This window comes from Podarcis bocagei (genome assembly GCF_964188305.1).
Source record: "Podarcis bocagei genome assembly, chromosome: 16".
In the NCBI taxonomy this organism is placed as follows: Eukaryota; Metazoa; Chordata; class Lepidosauria; order Squamata; family Lacertidae; genus Podarcis; species Podarcis bocagei.
Window position 1 is genome coordinate 5,117,579 of NC_138142.1, and position 9,000 is coordinate 5,126,578.

Here is a 9,000-nt window from a genome sequence, read left to right on the forward strand (position 1 = left end):
GACAGACACAGATGCTGTGACACATGAATATCATAGATTTTGTATTATACCTGCTACTATGCAATGTAAACCATATTGGGTGATAAAAGCAGCAGTTGCAAACTTGTTTTTGCAAAACAAAGTATCAAAACTTAGTTATATGCAAAGGAGACCCATTGAAATTAATACACTTAACTTAGTCTGGTCTATTAATCCTCTATTTAGTCATCCTTCAATACGTATATATCACCCATTCTCGGAATCCTGCTCACAGCGCCATTTATGTCACCAAACCGTGGTAACTTTTTTTTTTTTGAAATCCGGAGAGACAAGTGATATCCCATATGTTATAGGACTTTCAATAACAGACGTCAGAGACCAGATCTGGGTTTACACACCTTTCATGTAACATTTATTTCATATAGTCAAGTACACATTAATACATTGGTAGCAAGAGGTTCAAACACTCACACATTCATTCATCCATCCATACTTACAAGGCCCTTCACATGGGTTGACCAAGCCTCATGGAAGAGCTGTGGGTGTTGAGCTGTAGCGCTAGTCCCAGCAGCACTAAGGACATGCAAAGGGGTCCTTCTTATAGTCTTCTTTCCCATTGCCGTCCATGGATTGTCTGCAGAGGGGCTGTCTCCACTGCTTTCCTCCTGCTCTCCTCCTGGACCACCATCGAGAAAACCCTTCGAAGTCGTACTTCAAAGCAGACAGACAGTATTTTCCAAACCTTTATCACACATCCGTGTCCCTTTGCCAGCTCCTCCCTGTTCTTGTCAGTGGCTTTTTTAAAATTAGTGTTGTCCATTGCCAACTTCTTTCTGTTATCAGGAGATTGTTGCTTTCAGGAAACAACACCAATGTTTTTGGGCACAGTCATACAATCTTTCTTGATAAAACTCGTTTTTTGCTTCGTTTGGCAGCATATCATGCTTTGCGAATTCTTCCATTTTCTCTGGGCCTAACATTCATACTATTCATGACAATGGACTTTCTCTTATGACTAAAATTGGCTGCAGTATTTTTTTGTACAGCCACAATTTTATTTGAAGGAGGGAAAGATGGAAACTCAGTAACTGTGAAAGAATAGATACTGTTCCACCTGATCTGCTCTAGTCTCTACTACCCACCTACACCAAACACTAACTATCTGAGAGGCACCAGTCAGAATTTCTGACTTGGGAACTTCTCATCCATTGAGTGTCCGTTGGTTGCTGAAAGGAAATAAGGAGTTAAGAGGAGGGTGTGGCAACTTATGTACATGCATGTGAGCTAGGAAGTTACCTATGTGCTTAAGAGGGAGAGGATGAGAATACATCTGACAAATAGTATAACTCTTTTATTAGAGAAATACTGAAGTACTACCAGCATACCCTCTCCTTGGTGTTTGCTGTGAAAGAAATGAACAAGAACCTTAATATTGTACCAAATACGACCTTTGGGTTCCACGTCTATGATAGCTACTTAAATGCAAGGATGACTTATCAGAACACCCTGAAACATCTGTCCATCACAGAAAGGATTGTCCCCAACTACAAATGTGACAAGGAAAAAGCAAATATCGCTGTTATTGGAGGAGTTGACTCTGACATCTCTCTCCACATGGCTACTGTCTTAGGCATCTACAAGATTCCACAGGTATAGTAAGACTGGGGGCTGTGAAGCTCTTCTGCCTCAGGTACAATAATGATCTTCTGAGTTGTCCATGCTTTCTTTTACTTTGGCTCATTTTTCCTAAAAAGGAGGTGAAAGTTAAAAATATAACCGATACAAAAGCATCTGGGGGAGTTTTGCACTAGTGGTTAGAGTAGAGGGGCTTTGGTACTTGCCAGACTTTGTTTCCCATGTGTCACTGGGAAGCAGCAGGGAGGTTGGAACAGGGCAAAGGCAGCAGCAGGAGTCTTCCTCCTGCTCCCAGGAAGCTGCACAACACTAGTTGCAAGAGGTCAGAGAAACTCTGGTACTCCTCCCCACCAACAACTGCTGGAGATGCACATTATGCTATTGTCCATTTATATGCCATAAATGGATTTCTTTCCTTTTTACCCTTTTCAGTTCCACAAGCATGTGTCCTTTTTTTCTTCTAAAAGGCTTCACAAAACTTTATCAGCATCTCAAGTGTCCATTTCTCTCGTTTTTGTAAGTAGGTCTGGCTAATCCACAGATTTCCCAGCTATTTCTCCTAATGTAATATATTTTTTGATTTCATTTTCACTAATGTATTCACTTTTGTGACCAGTGTCATTTTAATATATATCTTTGCTTTTGGTTGGAGAAGTCATTTTCAAAATTCAGAGAAGTAAAAATGTCAGAGGATAGCTGCATTTTGGCTCACCAATTGTTTCAGGAATTGTGAATCAGGTGGGTTGGTTTTTTTTTTAATTATTAAGATGTTCATTGAACTCAATTCCTCTCCTATCCCTAGTTGTGTCTCTTCAGAATGGTTTCAACTAAACAAGGGAGTTGCTTGTCCTGATTTTGTCCACTAGCCCCGACCACTTTTGCTCAATTGTCAATGAGTCCAGGAAGTTCTGGAGAGCCACAGGTTTCCCACTCATGAAATATACGACAATGTCCAAGTACAAAAGAGTTTCTGAACAGACAAGCCCTCCACCATTCTGTTGAGCTGTGCTTCTTTCTTCCTAACTAACAAAACCTGTGGGTATAGGTCCAGATCTTGAATTATTTTAGTGGTGTACATCACTGCAAAGTATAGAAAAACTTGATGCCTTTATTTATAACCCTATGCTAGAATTCTCCAATTCTTGTGGGGTTGATTTCTTCCTCCAGATTGCTTACTGTGTATTAGCTCCAGTGAGAAGCCCAGAGTTGCAGCCCCAGACATTCTACCGAACGGTGCCCAATGAGAAATATCAATATGCAGGGATTGTCATGCTACTTCTATATTTCCAGTGGACATGGGTAGGAATTGTGGCATCCGATGATGAAAATGGAGAGACCTTTATGCAAACCTTAGTGCCAATGCTTTCCCGGCATGGAGTCTGTACGGCTTTCAATGAAAAACTACCAGCCATATCTCAGGGTATAGAGAATCTCAGTTTCTTGGAACTCCTTCGGGCCAAGTCCTCTTTCCTGGTGGCCTCAGAAGTCAACATTTTGGTTCTGTGCGCAGAACCTCAGACCATTACAGTTGTGAAATGGATGCAATATTTCTATTCATTAGCTGAAGACATTGCAGAGAAGTCTACAGGCACCGTGTGGGTTTTTACAGCCCAGTGGGCTTTCACTTCAGAAACAATGCAAAGGTATTACGATATACAAGTCTTTGATGGTGCCTTGTCTTTTGCAATTCACACGGAGAAAGTCCAGGGATTTAAAGACTTCCTTCAGACCCTGAACCCCAACTCTCCAAATGGAGATGGGTTCCTCCAGGCTTTTTGGCAAAAGGCATTCAACTGTTTATTTTCTGCTTCCAGTGGGCACAAGGAAAACACAAAGACCTGCACTGGCCATGAGAGTCTGGAGAGCCTTCCTGGGCATATTTTTGAGATGACCATGACTGGCCAAAGTTACAGTATCTATAATGCGGTTTATGCCATTGCACATTCTTTACATCAGATGCACTCATCCAGGTCAAAACGCAGAATGATGGCAGGCAGAGGTGGGCTCGATCCTCCAAAACTGCAACCTTGGCAGGTGAGATTTCCTATGCAGAGTAAACCTTTGCAAAGTTGAGCAAGAGAAATGAGAATTATGAAAAATTAAGAATTTGTTTGAAAATACTAAGGTTTGTTTCTACCCATGACTGCCCAGCCATTCTGTCCACCAACTATTTTCTAGAACCTGCATTTGTTCCTGCATAAAGGGCTATTTTCAAATGTGGTTACCTGGTCTGTTTTTTAACTCCCTTCCAGTGATGTTCATTGATTATAGTGGGCCTGAAAGTTAAGTTCATTTTACGTTGGTTTATTTATGTTGATAAATAAACAAATGGTGAGCAGGGAAAACCCACCATGAGCTTCTCTCCATTTCTTTGCCCCCTTCTCCCTGCACACCCACCTTGCAGGAGGGGCAGTTCCAGGGCTTCCTGACATGGCACCATTTTGCCTTTGCACACGGACCCCAGAGCAGAACCCTCATGCAAGTGGCAGGCCAGCTGTACTTGCTAGAAATACTTAGGTGCTCCAAATGTTGTAGACTGCACAGTTTTTGACTACTTTGCATTGTGTGGAATATATTGATGGATACTTCTTGTTTCTAAAATCCATAAAAGCTCTCCTTTTTAAAACTTTGCCTTTGTTTTCTTCTGCCTAGCTGCACTTGTTCTTGAGGAGTATCTCCTTCAACAACAGTGCTGGTGACTTAGTGTCCTTTGATGAGAATGGGGAGTTAGCAGGTGGATTTGATATTATTAACTGGGTTACTTTTCCAAACCAAACCTTCTCCCGAGTGAAAGTAGGAAAGATAGTTCCACAAGATTCACAAAATATAGACTTCAGCATGGATGAGGGAGCCATCACATGGCACAGATCTTTTAATCAGGTGGGACCATTGTTTTTTTTTAAAATGAGGTATTGTTATTAAGAATACAAATTATAAGGTTAATGTAGACATTCTTTATCATTAATAAGCAAATTGTTGAAGAATAATCCATGTCCAGCACATTATTTTACCATCATATATGAGGTGCGAAGTCAATCTACTTTAGTGTTCTGGTTTAAAAGTAGATAATGTAATATATTCCCACTATTTTGCATATTGAATATTGTTGGCTTCCAACTCTCCTCCTCCCTGATCATTGGCCAGGCTGGTTTTCAGACTGAGGGGAGTTACAGTCCTATACCATCTGGTGGACCAAGGGTTCCACATTCCTGATATATAGGATTTCAATATAACATTTTGATGCTTTGCACACGAAGGGAGGAGTAAATCATACTGAACCAAGTGAGATTTACAGCTCAGAAGAGAAGGGGAAGCTACTTTAGCTGGTTTAAAAGTAGATAATGTAATATATTCCACTATTTTGCATATGCCCTCCTGGAATAATGTTAATCAGTTAGCTGATCTCTTCTCTTTGGTTAAAATGGTGTTGTTTACAAGGCACAAGAGAGCTACATTTTCTCCTCTTTTTATGGCTAGGTGCTGCCCCTTGCCTTGTGTAATGATCGCTGCCAGCCAGGCAACAGCAGAAAAAAGAAGGAGGGATGGCCATTTTGTTGCTATGATTGTGCTTCATGTCCACATGGGATGATTTCAAATCAAACGGGTAGGAGACATCACCTGCTATTTTGTATAATGCTTCCTGATGTCTATTTCAACTGTTTCCCTCTATTAGTAGTTCAGTACTCCTAAACAGGGGACGCGGGTGGCGTTGTGGGTAAAACCTCAGTGCCTAGGACTTGCTGATCATAAGGTTGGCAGTTCGAATCCCCGCGGCGGGGTGAGCTCCCATCGTTCGGTCCCAGCTCCTGCCCACCTAGCAGTTCGAAAGTACCCCTAAGTGCAAGTAGATAAATAGGTACCGCTTTATAGCGGGAAGGTAAACGGCGTTTCCGTGTGCTGCGCTGGTGCTGGCTCGCCAGTTGCAGCTTCGTCACGCTGGCCACGTGACCCGGAAGTGTCTTCGGACGCCGCCGGCTCCCGGCCTCTTGAGCGAGATGAGCGCGCAACCCTAGAGTCGGACACGACTGGCCCGTACGGGCAGGGGTACCTTTACCTTTACCTTACTCCTAAACAGAAGAGCAGCTGCACTGATATCTGGAAGAAAAAAGAGACAGTTGGGGAAACTAAATCCAGAACTTTTACAAGGGAGATCTGTGGAAATAGGTGTGGAATATGTCTGGTGTAATCTGTTGTATAGGTGTGTGAGCCAGAAAAAAGCATTAAATGATCTCCTTACCCAGAACTGTCCTCAGCCCAGCCTCTGAGCCCAAAGTTAATGTCTTATTTGTTGGAACTCATATATCACTCATTTCAATTTTATTTTTTTCAGATAAGGATTATTGTTTCCAATGCCAAGATGATCAGTTTCCAAACAAGGACAGAGATCAATGCATCCCCAAACGCCAACATTTTCTTTCCTACGCAGAACCTTTAGGGTTCGTTTTAGCTTCCTTAGCCCTGGTCTTTTCTCTGCTCACAGCTTTGATACTTGGCGTCTTCTCTAGGAATGGGGACACTCCCATTGTCAAAGCCAACAACCGGGACCTCACCTACACTCTGCTTACTTCCCTCTTGCTCTGCTTCCTCTGCTCCTTGCTCTTCATTGGCCAGCCTCACCCAGTGAGCTGCTCTTTACGACAAGCTGCTTTTGGCATCATCTTCTCTATTGCTGTGTCTTGTGTCTTGGCCAAAACCATCACGGTGGTTCTGGCTTTCATGGCCACCAAACCAGGATCCAGGATGAGGAAATGGGTGGGGAAATCTCTCACAAACTCGGTGCTTCTTGCTTGCTGCTCCGTTCAAACTAGCATTTGTGCTGCTTGGCTCTGTACGGCTCCTCCATTCCCTGATGTGGACATGAACTCTCTGATGGAGGAAATCATTGTGGAATGCAACGAAGGTTCTGTCGCGATGTTTTATTCTGTCCTGGGTTATCTGGGATTCCTGGCCATGGTCAGCTTCACTATGGCTTTCCTGGCCAAGAGGTTGCCGGACAGTTTCAACGAAGCCAAGTTCATCACCTTCAGCATGTTGGTGTTCTGCAGCGTTTGGCTGTCCTTTGTTCCCTCTTATCTGAGCACCAAAGGAAAGCAGTTGGTGGCTGTGGAGGTCTTTTGCATCTTGGCCTCCAGCGCAGGTTTGCTGGGTTGTATCTTTTCTCCCAAATTGTACATAATTCTTCTCAGGCCTGACTTAAACAGCAAAGACCACTTAATTTTGAGGAGCAAATAGGAATCAACTTGTGTTGATGCTTTTATTTTTTGCCTTGTTTGCTGGCATTAACTGGAAGAAAACCAGACGAAGTCATTCCTTTTATTTCTCAGCTCTTTCATCCTTTTCATTCCTAGAAATAGCCTCCAACCTACATCTGTAACCAATAAATCTGAGACCAATTTTTAACTCCATGAAGTTGTTCTGTCACTTTGTTATCTTGCCAATACACTGATCTTCCATTCATAGGGTGCTAAAGGTATATCCCTTCATGGGGAGACATCATTGGTGTGAAACACGTAACTTCTGCCCAGGCTATTCTTTATATATTTAGGTAAAAGCTATATTGTATTTATTTATATGTACATCAAGAAAGGCTGCTGATCTTGCAATGTAGCTGAAAAGCCTGTATAACATGGCAGAACATTTTGGACAATTAAGAGGTGGCATTTTTAATCCTTTCCGTCATCATCCACCTCTGGATACACATGTCTGTACACATCCATCTGGCTTCACAATGTGAAGTTGCCACATTTCCAAGTGGGGCTTCAAAACAATTGAATGACATTTGTTACCCACTGGTCCTCCTCTGCCTACAAATGAGACCCAGATTCTCTGAGTTTATCTTCTCCATGTAGGACAGATACAGAGTGGCTGGACTGAAGAGCATTTCAGTTGTCAGGAGCACCTACAAAAGTTCATAGATCAGGCTTGCAAAGCTGTGTTCATGAAGCCATGGAAACCCCAACAAGCAGCTCTTGGGTTTCTTGCATAGCTCCATGTGCAGCACTGTGAGGCCCCAAAGATCAGCTGACTGCAGGGGCTTGCAGAGCACCATGTTTGCTGAGTTTCAGGCCCTAGGACCAGCTGATCATTCATGTGGGGAAAATGGGTTCTCTGATGCCTCTGTGATATCAGATGATGGAGAGGTATGCTGCCCCAGCCCCATGTCACCTATGGCCCACAGGGGATGTGGGAGATCCAGGTCACCTCTCAGATCAAGTGCCCCATAAAATCACAAGATCAACCATGTTGTTTACAATAATGACCACTCCCCGCTTAAAACGGGGGGCGCCCTTTGAGTGGACATGCGCAGCCCTAGATCTGGAGCATAGGCTTGGCTTTGCCTTCCCTCAGGTGGGATACCTGGAGGTCTCCGCCTACCCCAGTCAGTTGTCCAATCCCACCTGGGGGAAGCGTTGCCAAGGAGACCAGGCCAGGTAGGGGAGGGCTTTGACCATACGCCGAAAGATCGTCATTGCTCTCCCCTGCGGCGGCGGCGTAACGGGGGCAGCTATCTCTGCTTGAACATATGTTCTCTAGAGCCGGCCCATCCCCCTCCCCACTGGATAACCCTGAAGCTCCCTAGGTCCCCGGCTGGGGACTGGGGAGCGAGAACGCCCAATGCCTGAGCCAAGGTCTACCCACATTTGAAATTTAATGAAGTTGTGGCCAATTTAATCCCATAGCACGTTGTCTTGAGTCGTTATTCCACATGACGGGGGGGACGGACCACTCAGGATCTGGGGACTCTGCCTGTCCACGCAAAGCTTTAGGCAGGCATAGGCAAACTCGGCCCTCCAGATGTTTTGGGACTATCACTCCCATCATCTCTGACCACTGGTCCTGTTAGCTAGGGAATGATGGGAGTTGTAGTCTCAAAATATCTGGAGGGCCGAGTTTGCCTATGCCTGGCTTTAGGCCTCAAAAGTTGGTGGAGGTTGATTTAGTTAAAAAACCAGAGCCGACAATCTTTAGAACTGTAGAATTAAGAATAGTCATGATACATAGAATACTATAGCATTTCCCCTTTGGACATAACTTCTTCAAAATTGATTGCTATGGTAGTGTTTCAAGCATTCTAAAGCTCATAGACCAAGATTCTAAATCACTGCATTCACAGATTTTTAAATCTAAACTTCATTATTGCATATTTATTACATTTATATAGCATTTATATACTATGGTTCTCCTTCTCCCAATTTCATCTTCACAACAACCCTGTGAGGGAGGTTAGGCTAAGAGTCTGTGACCTGCCCAAGGTCACCCAGTGAGCTTCTTGCCTGAGTGGGGATTTGAACCCTGGTCTCCCATCTCCAACACTCTAACCAGTACATCACACTGGTTCTCAGCTGAAAATTATGGTTTGTCCATATGGTGTCAGTTAATGTAATA